The sequence below is a fragment of the Medicago sativa genome, chromosome 3, assembly GCF_051527215.1.
Source record: "Medicago sativa cultivar Bolivia chromosome 3, Bolivia_mono, whole genome shotgun sequence".
NCBI lineage: Eukaryota > Viridiplantae > Streptophyta > Magnoliopsida > Fabales > Fabaceae > Medicago > Medicago sativa.
In genome coordinates this window covers 13,104,334-13,120,088 of record NC_140751.1, presented here as the reverse complement: position 1 = coordinate 13,120,088, position 15,755 = coordinate 13,104,334, and the positions used below count along the sequence as shown (strand labels likewise).

The window sequence follows — 15,755 nt, the reverse complement described above, 5'->3', positions numbered from 1 at the left end:
TACATGAAAGAAATGTAATTCATGTGTCATTAATTGAACAATTCACCCACAGAAAAAGAAAACAAGAGTTCACTTATTGCTGCATGATAAAAGCTCATATTGAGTACAATATAAAGGCATGCTAAGTATCCAAATAACAAATTAATAAACTAGTCATTTTTTAAACGACATGTGGACTTCAATTGCTTGTTGTTAGAACAGGGGATCTTGTTAAAAAGCCTCAACATCGTGTGGGTAAAAAGCCTCTACATCATAGGAAATGATCATGCCAAAGGAACGGTAATGACAGGATTTAAAAACATTGCTAAAGAACATGGCCCAAATGAGTTGATAATAAAAACTATTATCAATATGCTCTAATACATAGTAACCTCGAGAAGACATTGTCATTGAGGCCTATATGTACGAGTCAATATACCTCTATGTACGAGTCGTTGAGGCCTGTAGCATTAAGAAATATAAGTAGTGAGCGCACATTTCAGACACAAGGCAGCAAAGCTATCTAACATTCAATATACCTATATGTACGAGTCGTTGAGGCCTAAATTTTCACTCGGCATCTATGAACATAGACTTACACTCAGCTCCGTCTTGATCTTGTGGAAACTAAAACAATAACGATATATCAAATTACTAGTTAAGTTATTCTTCAGTAATAAAATTTCAACAAGTACTGGCCCAAGTAATATAATAAACTCAGAAATATTTTTTTTAATCTTACAAACGCAGGAATGTAAAGACTCAGCCCAAGCAATATAATAAACTCAAGAATTCAAAGCTTATCATGTGCAAAACAACTTCCACAAACAACTATAAACACACAATTTCAACTTTGGATGCTATAGAAACTCAATAAATATCAAAGTCAAAACAATAAGGTCATCAGGTGAAAGTATTGAATTCAATGGATATATAAATGAAACTTCAGATAACATAGATGATGATACATGTTATAATTTTAGAAAACAATATTTGCATATATGAAAAATTCAACCACAAGTAATAGATCATAGAAAAGTAGCAAGAAAATATCAAGTTCAACAATACTTTAGTAACTCGTGCATGAATCTTAATACTTTGACATCACTGCTAGTTCAACAATACTTTAGTAACTCGTGCATGAATCAAGTTTAATTTCAATGTAGTTGAAGTTCAGTTCACTACAACTCTAAACATGCAATAATGCAAAAGGACAAGAGTGGACGTATATCATGTATGGATAAAATCTTGAAACATTATAAATTTCTTTAAGCAACATATATTAATCTGAGCCAAATTTGAAAATGAGAAGGATTGGAAGGTGTGTACCTCATAACCTAACCATTTGGATCAGGAATCTCCATAAAGAGTCTAGCTCATTAGTGTAAACTTGGTTTCCATATCTATATATAGAGAAGGTGGATCCAAGCTAAGCAAAATATGATTTGTCAATGAAAATAAAGAACACCAAACAAAACATTGTGTTCAGTTGTTTGTGTATTTGGACGAAGAGAGAGAGTGGTACATGGGGTCTCAGCCACTGACCTGATGCCATCAAAGTGATACAAGTTAGAAGATGATTCAGACAGAGCAAGGACATAGTACGCTGGCAACCCAAGTGAAAAGGATGGCAGTGACACATGTAAGTTAATGGACAGATGAAAAAGGTTAACTAGCGAACGAATTCTAATAATATAAATCATTCAGATCATAGTTATAGAGAAAATTGAAGTGGAGGACTTAGTTCACAAAGCTTCTTAATGCCTCGAAATATGAAGCAGCATCACAAATTGCAGAAATTACTCCGTAAAATAATGATGTACCTGAATCTCCTCAAATGGTCCACTTGCATCGCCTATAAAATAAAAGGATCAGCTTGCAACTGTTCAATTTGATTATGCATTTTCTACACTTCATCGCCTATAAAATTAAAGGATCTGAACAAAACCATATTTCAAAACAGAATGAAGCTCTTGTTAAAAGTGACAGCACGCAAGATAGAAGAAACATTTGTTAATATTTACACTAATAAAGAAGAACTATTTAATCAACAATCAATAATTTAGCTGCCCTTAACCAGAGATTAGATGCAAGAAATCTACCAAATATTAATCCCTTGTTGAGTTAAAGCTGAAGTGGTTGCTGATCAAAATATTGCAATAAAAACTGATAATGAACAGAAGTGATAGAGAAGATGGCATAAATGAATGTAAACTGTGTCATGGACTCTAGAGATTTGAGAGTATAAAACTTTATTTACACATAAAAAGGGGAAGGGAAAAAAGAAAAAAGAATTGCACTTCTCCCACTCTTGCTCCCTCCAGCCCACTCCGGCTGGCCCTCACAGTCGCACTTTATATCTTACATAAAGTAATATTATACCATCTATGACAGTCATAAACATATATAACCTAATACAGCTTAACGGGGACTCGGGGAGCAGAGAGTGATTTAGCCCCTCAAAAACCCAGTTGATTCTTAGTTCATGCAAAGAACAATGTTTCATAACAGACTAATGACTGACTGATTCTGTCCCACAACTTCTAGCACGAGATGAGACGACAATGACTATAGACAGCAGCTACCGAAGGACCGTCGGTATCCACCTAAAGTGTGCTTACATCCTTAAACCACTTGAGCCACAGTAAACTACAGAGCTAACAAACAAAAACTTTTAAGTGAAAATACGTAAATGTGATAGCATGTCAGGCTATAAGTGACTCATTGGTGTTGGAAAGAACAAGTAAAACCAGATATTTAAGTCCAAACTAAGTGAAATAACATGCACACCATGTTTTAATGTTACATGATGATGCACTAAGTAAGAAGAAGCTAGAATGATGTTATTATTTTACTTAAGCAAAATAAATGAAGAAAAGACACTATATGTTGAAACAGGATTTCCATTCAAACCCATCACCTTATTGCCATATAGTGTTAATTATGTTGGATCATGAAGGGATCATCACCGCAGAATAATTGTAAAATAGAATGCAATAACAATAACCATGATCTACGAAGTTCATCTGATTATGAAACAAATCATAACTACTATTTCATAAATATGCATGTATTGGAAATGTGGCTTATAGAGTAAATTCAATAGAAAGATCATGTATCCCCATGAACAAAGATCATGTATTAACTAACCAAATTAACCCTTAGAAGATGATAACTTCATTTTTTTTTATTTTTTCCAAAAAGAGAAGATTTGAATAACCACGTCCAAAGGAAGAAAATATGAACTTGTGCAGAAACTTAATGTATAGAGGCTACACAAACGCATGAAATTAAGCCTCATTACTCTACTCTAACCCCATTGAACATAGTCTATTAACTCTGACCCAATTAAAACAACAAATTTTTTCGGCGTTGCAAACACATTAATCATTGTTAGATTTAAACTTCTCACTAGTCCTAAGGTTTTTAATCGAACAAAATCTCATTTTCCAAAACATCATCAAAATTCAAAATTTATTTAACATTCTTAGATTACCAATAGAATCAAGAAAGACAAAAATTCAGTATGGTTCACATAATCAAAACAAGTTTATGTGAAAGCTTTAATACCAAGTCATGTTACAAGTTATTTTAAATGCTAACAAGTGATTGATTACACGATTGGAATCACAATTAAAGTACAATTGGAAAAAACTACTTGAAAATTAAAGCTCAAGTTCCTATTATGGATTGCAAGCTTACCTTAGTAGTCCTACAGACTATTGCCTCTGCACCATCTCTGTTGTATGCTTCTCTGATCAACAACCAAAACCAAAATACAGTAATACTAACAGTATCCCAAACCTATACCAAATAAAACGTACACAAAAAATGTTAAATCAAATCAATGCATCAAATTAGAAATGATAATTTGAAAATTACGGTTCAGGATTGGGGAAATTAGTCCAAATGTGAATCAAAAGTATGACAAATACACTACAAACACAAAAAGGTTTCAGATCGATACCAGAAAAGCTATGGAGCGAGAATGCGAATCTTTGTGAATGAGAACGTGAAAAACTATGGAGCGAGAATATGAATCTTCGTGACTGAGGTAGCAAGGTAGCGAGGTCTAGATCTGAAAAACCGATGGTCCACGAGCCGCGACGGTGGTGCGATCAGCCTTATTGGTGGTGAGATGAGCCTCATCAGTGGTGCGGTGAACCACAACGGTGGTGCCGATAACCGTAACGGTGGAACTGCACGGAGAGAGATTACAACGGGAAGAGAGAGAAAGAGAGAAAATAATAAATGAAAAGGTTAACTTTTTTTGTTTTATAAAATATAAAATGTTTTGTATAAAATATAAAACGTTTTTTATTCTGAATAAAATTTTGAAAGAATATCTTTTGAATTAATTAAAAATAAAATAAGAAACTAAACAAATGCTGTAAAAAAGAACGAACAACTATTAGTCGTAAAAGCACATCCAATCAACCACTAATTTACTTGAACATCTGACCGTAGCAATAATTTGGTAGTAATACTGATATTTTCTTGTAGTGATAGTTTGCTACAATAGTTATACAGAAGAGAAAACAAAAGAAGAAAAAATCGTTTTCCACCACACGAGAGAGAAATGCTGCACGATATTTCCAACTCTTTTTTATTTTATTTTTTAACATAAATAAATAAAAAATGAGGTGTCAAGTTATTAGTGGATGTTTGTAAACCTTATGTGTTAGGTGCGTTTGCATGCAAGAATTTCTCATGTGTTAAATACCTTTTTCGTGGAAGTTGGTTAAAAGATTTGTGTCTAAACTGCTTTTGATTTGATTCTTTTTTAACTTACATAAACTGCTTTTGATTTGATTCTTTTTTAACTTACATTCAATTAAGTTATATTTAAGATGTTATGTATTTAGCCCATTTAGTGTTAAATACCTATTTTATGCAACTTCTCTTCGATTATGTTTGTCTGAAACATATTTAATTTGTTTTTTTTTGTGCTGTTTGTTTTCATTAATCACATCTTTGTTACCTATCCTATAACCTCGGCATGGCTACATCTACTTTATGAACTATCACTTATAATTTGGTTTTTCATTCAATGTTTTAAAACCCATTTCTAATTCATAATACTCCATATATCATTTTTAGTTTTTAAATTGTTGAACTCTGATTTTGAATTTGTTTCCCTTATCTTTTTTTAGTTCAATTTTAGCTATGACTTTTTCTATTCTTTCAAATATATTAACAAAGTTGGTTACACAATTGGTTAACCTTTCTATTCTATTTTGGTTTAATTTTTTTGATTGATTAAATAGTAGAGGCAATATCTGTGTGGTTAGGTTATGTAATATCCCGCTTGTCAGTATTGGTATATTACCAGTCAAACGTGCAAGAGGACGAAGTTCATGGAAAGTAAGTATAAGGGAGAATGTTTATTACGTGATGTCAGTTAAGTATGAGGTTATGTATCAGTGCCAGGCCAGATGCGAATAAGCCGCAAGGGTATTTAAGGCCACAAGGGCCATTTTTCCCTCATTTTCATTTCACTTTCTCTCTCTAGGTTTTGAGAGAAAGATTTCTCTCCTCCCTCTCTCTAAGAGGCCGCCCCCTCCCTATCTAATTCCTCTATCATCTCAAGTTTTAAGCAATAAGGGATCAAGCAAGGATCAAGGCAACTTCATGGACAAGAAACATCAATAAGAAAAGAATCTAGTGTGGCTTTGATGTATGATTGAAGAACTTGAAGCTAGCGTTTGAAATAGGGAAAGATGGATCTAAGCTTGTTAGATGCTGCATATTTCATGTGAGTTCTTAGATAGAACCCACCTTTGGGATTATGTGTTTGATTTTGCAAGAAAAACATGTATTATGTTAATTTTAGGAAAATAAGAGTTATGTTCCCTTGCCTTTGATCTTGCTTTGTTCATGTTAAAATTGCCATGAAAGATGTTTTATAATGATATATAAGTTGCTGGATGTTCATAGTGCATTGCAAGATCGAATTGGACGAGTTTTGGGTCAAAATTGCAAAATATGCACCACAGTCCCGAAGAAACTCGCTATTAGCTCAATTTTCGCTAATAGCGAAGTTTCCCAGAAGAAAGTCGCTATTAGCTCAATTTTCGCTAATAGCGAAGTTTCCCAGAAGAAAGTCGCTATTATCTTAATTTTCGCTAATAGTGAAGTTTCCAGGACCAGCCCAGGAAAAGTTAGCTAATGGCGAAATTCTCTGTTTAGGCCTACTTTATTTTGGCTTGTTGGCCTATTTTAGGGCCGGTGGTGCAATCCGAAGAATTTATTTCATCGATATACAACTTTATAACCCCAAAACATCATCCAATCGATGCACATAACATCAAATGATCATCGAATCAAGAATCATGGTAATCTTAACATGTACATCAAGAAAGGCACAAGAGAGTTTAAGTCGGTTTATTCGGGTAGTAAGCAATAAGAAAGGGAATGAAAGTAGAGCCTTGACATAGCTTGTCAAGAACTAGAATAGTTAGTAAAGAAATAGAATGCTATGCATTAGTATATGCTTGATAAGACGCGAAGTGAGATAGAGTATTCTCTTCGCATAGTAACTAGAACGGTCATGCAAGCATGATTAGACGTGAGTCGATTAGATATCTATTCACATAGAAAGTTAAGCAAGCATATAGTTTACCTCTAATGGGATCGTTTAAGGATCCGAGGTAAAAGAGATAGAATGTATAGATTTAATACTCATGCATGTACAGACCAAGACTTTATTAATGATGTAGGTGTCGTGTCCCTTGTGGTCCACACTAGGTTGGCTTAGGGGTTTTCCACTTGAGGAAACAGGGTTAGCTGTAAGGATCCCGCATGCCACTGAGGGAGTGCCATTGGTTATACCTTAGATAGGTTTCCTTCGGTTAGATAGAGATTGCGTTCGGGTTTACTCCGCCCGGGGCTTTCCGTAAAATGAACTCAGATATTATTTGTTTGTTAAACGCTAACCTAATGAATTTGACTATGCATATTTATTAGACATGTTTATGTTATGTCATAGCGCCTTGACGTAAATCGTCAAGAATTAGTAGAGCCTTGGCGTAGTTCGTCATGAACTAGTATGATAGCAAGATAGAATATGTTGTTAGACACAGCGTATTTATGCAATCACTACTACAAAAATGGGCTTATATATAGTGCTTTTTTTTGCTTTAGCTAGCGCTTTTAGAGCGCTGGTAAAGGTAATATAGCGCTTTTTTTCTTTATAAAGCGCTATCTAAAGCAGGGTTTATATAGCGCTTTTTGTCAAAAAGTGCTAGCAAAGGTTCTCCTTAGATAGCACTTTCAATAATAAACGCCATCTAAATGGGGTAAAAAAAAACAGCGTTTTTGTTTTAAAACGCTATGTAACACTAGGTTTAGAAAGCGCTTTATACAGGAAAAAAGCGCTAGGAAAAGCATTAATTTTTTTTTGGTCAGATTTTTTATTTTATTTTACAGATAGCTTTTTTTATTAATTTAATATATATATATATATATATATATATATATATATAAATTTTCTAAGGGAAATATATATATTTTTGGCACATTAAAATTGAGACTATTATTTATCAAATAAAACTTAAACATATATCATAAAAAATGTATAGCTGCTAATATGGTAACATGAATATCTCTAAGTGTTTGTCAAAAAAAAAAAATGAATATATCTAAGTTACAACTAATTAGTTAACATAAAATCAAAATCTTTTATGGTAGCATGCAATCTTCATCTATCTTCTTGGTCGTCTCACAATTTTTATCCAAAACAAGCAGACAAATCATTATTCATTTCCAAATTTCGTTCACTCTCCACCACCTGCATATATAGCAGAAAACACCATTAATTAAGCAATAAGCAACTATATTATATTTTAGACAAATTTAAAGTACCACTTATCATGAGTACAAATTAAAGCAAGATTATAAATTAAAAACACTACCACTTCTAGCAAATATATTTAGAAATATGAAATTACCTTATCATAAAAATATCATATAACTAATAGGCTGATCATGAACTGAACCATTCTTCTTGGATTTCTCTTAGTTTATCTTTTGAGTATGTCACACACTTGAAACCATCAATGTACTGCATATATTATAACAAAAAATAACCATGTTACTTAATAAACTTAATTATATACAGATATTATACTTTAATATAAAAATAACATACCAGCTTTGGAATCTCATTTAGTTTTGAAATGAGAATCTCTTTCATAAACCTCATCACAAAATACCCGCAATCTATACCATTTTCTTGGCGAGGCCACAAAGCACCATTTTCTGCCATATATAACAACACATGAATATATTCTACATGTCACAGTTCATGTAATTAATTAACTAAAATAATATAATCAAAGCACAACACTAAAATTGAAGTTGAATCACAGTTTATAAGTTAACTTTAAACATAACATGTTCTAGTAAAATTGAAGTTGAATTAGTTATTTTATTTAATTTGGTAAACAATTCAGTTAAACTTCAAAATCACAAAAATTTATTAACATATAGGTTGTTATAGTGATGTTATGCAAGTTTAATTGGCACGTTATGTTAGTATGAGAGGAATGGCAACTTTAGGAGCTGTTAATAACTTTATAACTATATGTACATTGAGGTTCATATTATTTGAGTTTACTAACTATATATATATATATATATATATATATATATAAATTAATATTCTTAACACACCATTAAATTGACTTCAGGTTAGAAGGACTAAAATTAGTGAGCATATGAGAAAGCTACAAGATCTGGTCCTAAACATGGATAAGGTATAAGACACTATGCTTCTACACCACAGCCATGAAAATGAAAAAGCTATGAAAATGGTCTAGGAGTATTTTACGGTACTATGGTATATAAATTAATACTCTTTACGGTACTATGGTATATGTGAGACAAACCATTGTCTCTGATGCATCTACTGCTTTGTCGTCTACTGCTTTGTCGAGAGCTGTTTGCATTGCTGCAAGATACAGTGATGTTCGAAGACAGTTTGGGGGAAATAATGGAAGACTTGAATCACAGGTGTTTTGTACAGGCCCTATCAAACTTTTTTACGAGATAAATTTAACCTTATTTGATCTTTTGCTTATTGAGACATTTCGTCAAACACTTTGTGAGTGCTGACTTTGACAATCAAAAAACAAATTCAACCCCAATTCCAGTGTTCATGAAAATGATAACTACTCTATGCTAGTTAGATTTTTAAGGGCTGTTTAGTTTATTGGAGTCAACAAGAGACTATTATACATATTTGTGCTTCCAGGGGCCACATTAACTCTTGCAAAACTTTATCTTTAGGACTACCAACAGATAACAGATTTCGAATTTCACCACACTAGAGCTTGTTTCAAAATAGTGAAATTACTATTATAATTCTTCTATGAGTGATTAACTAGTGCCTTATCAGTCATTAATTTGTCCATTGCAATTGCAATGTTTACTATAACTGCTAAAGGCAAACAAACCCTCTAGAATAACCGCAACTTTTATATTAACAGCATTAGTAAAGAAATTGAGAAGCATTTAGATACTATTTATTTAGTGATGATTGTGAGAACTAAGAAATGTTAGCAAAGCAAAACTCTTATCTTTCCAAAAAGCAAAAGGGGTACCGTATAATTATATTTATTTTTTTATGATTCACATGCATAAGCATGGGATAAATTAATCAAAAACACACGTTTATGGGATAAACGAAATCCCTCACAACTAAATTCAACCCAATAAGCAAATCAAAGCAAAAGAACGTCTAATTAGGTTCCTGTTACATGTTACCTCACAACTAAATTCAACCCAATAAGAAAATAAAGGTCTAATTAGGTTCCTGTTACCTATTGCAAAAAACGCATTCCAAAATTAACACTAAAATTCCACTTCAAACACAACACTAAAACAATGAACAAAAATTCAATTGTTTAAATCCAAATAAAATCCATAACAAAAATGAATAAAAGATTGGTGTGAGAGAGAGATACCTGGAGAAATTAAGAATGACAGATTTCCGTGAGATAGAGAGAGCCGAGAGAGAGGTTGCTGCGAGAGAGTGAGATCCCTGACAAAGAGAGGTTGTTGTGAGAGAGTGAGAGCCGTGACAGAGAGAGGTTGCTGCAAGGGGTTATGATTTAGGGTTTGGGGGATGAGAGGAAAACCAATTTTTTTGGAGGGAGAGGGGTATGTTACGTTTTTTGGAAAAGTTTGAAGGCAAGCAATATTTTAGTGGGATCTGGACAGTTTTTTAGGTGATATATTGATCAAAATCCCATAATTTTAGGTGATATATTAATAAAAATATATATAAAAAAAAACGTGTGCTTTTATACTGCACTTGCTTTTTCTTAAAAAAAATTGAAAGGTTATACCACTAGTTCAAAGCGTTTTTTTTTTTTTAAAAAAAGTAAAAACATCAAAATACACAACACAAGGAATTGAACAGGGATAGGGAACCTGAAGAAAAGAAAAAGGAGTTAATGCTTTACCACTCAGCTACATCAAATTTCTTTAAAAATAGCGCTTGTTTTTAAGCTATAAGCGCTATCTTTCTCGAGGTTATACTAGCGCTTATTAAGCGCTATGTAATGTTGATTCATTTTTAGCGCTTTCCATCAAAAGCGCCATATATGATTAATCCTTTTTTTTTATTAAATATTTATTATTTTTGTTGAACTTATGTTGGCGCTTTCTCGACAAAACGCTATATAAACTTAGAAGCATAAATAGCGTTTTTTCAAAAAAGCGCTAGCTAAGACCTCCGTGTTTTAATTTATAGCGCTTTAGTGTTAAAAGCGCTATTTATGAGGCGCTATATTTTCCCAATTTTGTAGTAGTGAATAGAGCAAGTAGAGAAAGATATGCCGAAGACGATCTTAGGTTTCCCCTAATCGTCCGGTCTAGAATCTTGTCATGATTATGTAATACTTAGGCCTCGATACGTAGAGCGTATTCTTGGTGAAGCGGTTTTAGATTCCCCTTAACCGCCATGACACGTATAAGAAGTGAAGCCTACAACAAGGTAAGAAGAATCTTATGACGGCCCTAGTATGCACGACCATCTAAGTAAGCAAGTCCCCACACACGTATAATCAACCGGCAGGTTGTATTGTAGACACATGGTGACCGTAGGTTTCCCCCGAGGTTACCCATAGCCTAGGATTAGGTAGAACTCACTGAGACATTATGTCTCATCCCAATCCTTATTTTGTTTCAGATAAACAGGTTGGATAGCAAGCTAGTAGCTGGATGGATGTTCCAGCAAGTGTTCGTTCGTACCCGCTGCAGGATGATATGGATATGCAAGGACGCGTTGTTATGTTTTTAGAAAAGCTGAGTAATATTTTTATTGTACGAACGCATATTGTTGTATAAAATATTCATTCGAAGTTTTAATGTTGTAAATTTTAATGTAACCAATACTAAACTAATGCACACGCTAAACTTTCTAGATACGTTTAGTGTGGCTATTACAGGTTAGGTCCGTTGAGTTATGTGCTTGATTTTAATTGTTAACAATCATTGTCCTTTGAGCAATTGTAATTTCATGGTATATTAGTCATGAGTTGTGAATAATTGCTCTTTCAAACCAATGCACAAGATGTATTGAGTAGCGAGTCAAGAAGCACATTTGCTTGGTAAGTAATCACACAGCCACTACACCAGTACCACACAGCCAGGTCTAGAAAGAACTACAAACAGTACCCAAAAAATGCAGAAAAATTGACAACAGAAAAATGAAAGCAGAATGAACCGAGTACATTGACTAACTGGTGTAAAATAAAAATTTGTTTTATGCATGTCCTCGGAGACTTCTCTGTCAAATAAATTGGAGATTTGAGTATTATAAAAGGTTTGTTGAAATATGGACTTGATGACATCTACATGGATTGAATATTCAAAACTGTGTTAATAATATTTTCTTGTTTCAGAGGAAAAAAAAACACATTGATCTCAACACAATATGAAACTGAAATCATTTTAGTGGCAAGGATTTAGCTTCAAAACAATTCACATATATACTTTTGCAGGAACAACTTATCAGGCAAATAAAATGGTGTAGCTAAGCTAAAATCCTTTTTCATCAAACTTTCGGAAAGATGATAGTGGATAGCAGAAGCCCTTGGAATTAACCTATTCTCAATGCTAGCTGAATCTGAAACGATCAGGTGCTTCAAGGAGCACTAAAGGATTCCAACTAAAGTTGTTCCATCCATAACCGCATCACCACATTCAGTTCATAAAATGCATGCAAAAATTTAATATAGAAGCTGTAGTATAAATTAAACGGTAAATGCTCAAGGTCTAGTACAAATCAAGCAAAAATTTAACATTTGGTTTCATGTGAGCATCAATTTAATCAGAAGGACTGTAATTTCAGAAGCAGGGATACTGTATTTTTGAAGGCTTAAATTAGGGAAATGGGGTCTTCTGATCCCAGTGTCGTCTATTTCTTTAGAATGAGTAATCTGAATTTTGTCTAATAAATCGAATATATGTGGTATCTGAAGTGATGTTTTAAAGAAAAATAAATATACAATGTACAATATAAATATACAATGTACAATATTTGTACTACAAATTACATTATTTGCAAAAGGTAAACTTCAATGTCATTTTCTAGTGTTACAATTCATCGGAAACCAAAAGGCACCAAAAGGCTTCACTTAATTGAAAAACACAATTTCAGTGCCTCAAAAAAATAATTAATTATGCGCACATAGACACAAGAACAGTGATATGTGGTGGAACCTAACACTTATTAAAATTGATAAATTCTCCTTCTCCTTCCCATCCTTCCTAAATTAAAGAAACAACGTCATGTATGGAAGCTTCATCATTTTCTAGTGTTTGAACTAATCTGAACAACAAAAGACTTCCCTTAAGTCCAATGAGCAAAAATATTAATTAATTATGTGCATACAAGCACAAGATCGGTGATATATATGTGGAGGGGCGCTTATTACAGTTGATAAATTCCCCTTCTCCTTCTCCACAGACTAAATCCACAACGTTATGTTTGGACGAGGGACACGGATTGCAATCTGACGTACATGAATTGCAAGCTGCCAATCAAGCTGTACAAAAAAAAACAAAAAATACAAATACAATTAAAAAATAAAATAATTGACTCCAAACTAACAGATCAATCTATTTACTAATTAATATTCACTATATAAAAGAAAAAATATAGACAATAGAGATTGAGATGCAAACTCACAAACGCCACACAGCTTCTAGTTTTTCATCGTTAGAAAAACATATCTGCATCTCTCGTGACTTGAAAAGAGTGGGACTTGATGTTTTAATCAAAGAAATTACACTCGTAATAATAATAGAAAAGATATAACTTCTGATAGACCAAATAGAACATATGATCATGATGACGAAGAAATAAAAAACATCTTCTACACGCTGAGGATCAAAGTGTTTCCTGGAGATGGAGAGATATCAGATCTAGTTTTAGCACAAATTAAAATAAATAAAAATAATAAATGGAACAAATGAATGAAAAGTGTGAAATTATAAGTGATAAGGTATATACCTGAAGCATGTATTTGATTACATTGAATCTTTGCAAAAAGTAATTAAGGAGCAGCTGCAGCCAACAGTATGGGGATTTAGAAATTAAGGTTTAGAAAATGTTTGTGTAGCAGCTGCGGCAGCAGTATTGTTGATTTAGATGATAGGGTTTAGAAAATATATGTAGTATATATAGCAAATCGAATGAGACGGTGGTGGGGATTTGCAATCAAGGGTTTGCTTGGGTGGCCATTTTCAATTGGTGTTTTATTTAAATTATTTATTATTTATTTGATAAAAAAATTTGGTTTCAATATTAATTAATATATATTTAAAAAAGTGGAGGTTGATCAATTTAAAACTGAGACGACCCATCAATAAAATGTTTTGAGTTAAAGTGTCGTGTCTCTCTCTCTCTCTCTCTCTCTTTTTTGTTGTTGTTTTAATCTCAATTTAAACGATCATCGAGGCTCACATCGTTACCAATTAAATATAGAATAAATAAATAAATTACCACCACAACAATTGATTGGTCCTAGTGGTAAGATATTTGAACCCATTAAGTAAAGTTGAGTTCTATTTGATGGAGATTAGGAGGTACAAGAAAGATTCTTTGATTCCATGTTAAGATATTTCTAGGCCTAAGAGTGAAGGAGGATTGACTATCATAGATCTAACATAGGTTAATGTTTCTTTCTAGGGGAAGCTGTAACATCCCAGACTGCTTTCAGGATTGCCGATTGACCCCACAAACCAACACGAGTCTTTTCAGCATGCTTTGTCCTCACTCGCACGCTTATCGGGAAACTTCCCGATACGTCACCCATCCCAAAATTGCTCCATGACGCTTAACTGTGGAGTTCTTATGGAATGAGCTACCGAAAAGAAGATGCATCTTGTTGATATAGGTAGTACCAAACAATTCTTATAAGCCTTCCTTCAACCATGCAGTCCCATACCTGCACGGCCTCAGGATCCCTCTCATTCCGATGTGATTCAGTTTTGTCTATAAGCATGCCAGGAGCCGGACCACTCCCCGCCCCCATCAGCCTCGGGCATTACATGCCCACCAGCTTCCGCTTGGTTCGTCCTCGAACCACATCGTACTGGAGAGGTCTGCTCTGATACCATTTGTAACACCCTAAACCCCACATATTATTTTCTAATAAAAATATGATAATTATTAAAGCACGCAAGGGTGTCACACATCATCCTCAATTCAAAAGTACTTCATTTAAATTAAAATCGTCAAAGTATTTGTCACATCATGTATCAACATCAAAACTAAGTTCAAAAGAATTCTAAAACCTAATCTAAAATGAAATAAATCCCCAATCCCTAGTGTCACAGATCAGAGCATCGACTCGATAAAGACTCCCAAAAGGCGATAAGTAAATGAATAGGCTCCAAAGCCATCCTCAGAGATTCACTGCTACTAAATTTCTTTTTCCTGCAAATCTACAACACAAGGGTTCAGGCGCCCAATCCGCCACTAGAGGGTGAGAATATATTCAAGATAAGAAATGCATAAACACATGTATAGATCCAGATAAAAGAACACTTCAATTACATTTAGACATGTATGCATCACAGTCAGATAATATTCACATTTAAATATAAAATTTCATTTAATAAAAATCAAATAGGAATCAATCAACATCTTATAATAACATGTGAGCATCAACAATCATAAATTCATATATAAATTATTCACATCATTTAATAATCATCTTTCATCATTTAATAGACACAAACAAATCACCATCTTTAAATAAACTCATCTTCAACTATAAATTTATATATATATATATATATATATATATATATATATATATATATATATATATATATATATATATATATATATATAGATACTACATCGTCAAATATTCAACATCTTCAAATATATATTTATATATAGATACTACATCGTCAAATATACTACATCTACAAATATGCTTGACAATGAATGCAATACCCCTAACTTGACTCATTATGCATGCGGTACCAAACCTATCACCATCGTCAAATATTTTGGACATCAGAGATATGTCACTGATTTTGTCCACACCATCGTCAAATAAGACTGACCATGAATGCATGAATACCAAGTAATGACTCAACAATGCACACTTCTATATGACTCAACAATTACACATCTCTAGATGACACATCTTTAAATCACACATCTTCAAATATCACATCTTTAAATCAAACATCTTCAAATATCACATCTTTACATAACACATCTTTAAATCATACATCTTCAAATAACA

The 15,755-nt window shown here is 33.1% G+C and overlaps 3 long non-coding RNA genes across 4 annotated transcripts; all 3 read right to left on the bottom strand.

The window, feature by feature from the left end:
- Window positions 1–470: 470 nt before the first annotated feature.
- Window positions 471–4,211, bottom strand: LOC146935862 (uncharacterized). The gene is made up of 5 exons (XR_015033106.1): window positions 3,947–4,211; window positions 3,682–3,783; window positions 1,525–1,916; window positions 1,309–1,382; window positions 471–606 (listed from the first exon to the last, which is right to left on the bottom strand). It is a non-coding gene; the product is annotated as an uncharacterized LOC146935862 (long non-coding RNA).
- A 3,293-nt stretch (window positions 4,212–7,504) lies between these two features.
- On the bottom strand, window positions 7,505–10,082 carry LOC146935861 (uncharacterized). 2 transcript variants are annotated; one of them, XR_015030388.1, is made up of 4 exons: window positions 9,945–10,082; window positions 8,129–8,211; window positions 7,929–8,041; window positions 7,505–7,768 (listed from the first exon to the last, which is right to left on the bottom strand). It is a non-coding gene; the product is annotated as an uncharacterized LOC146935861 (long non-coding RNA). The 2 variants fall into 2 exon arrangements; XR_015030387.1 differs by having other exon boundaries at window positions 8,129–8,238; window positions 9,945–10,065.
- Window positions 10,083–12,546: 2,464 nt separating this feature from the next.
- LOC146935860 (uncharacterized) lies at window positions 12,547–13,641 on the bottom strand. Its single transcript, XR_015030386.1, has 3 exons — window positions 13,502–13,641; window positions 13,178–13,390; window positions 12,547–13,034 (listed from the first exon to the last, which is right to left on the bottom strand). It is a non-coding gene; the product is annotated as an uncharacterized LOC146935860 (long non-coding RNA).
- Between the last annotated feature and the right edge of the window lie 2,114 nt (window positions 13,642–15,755).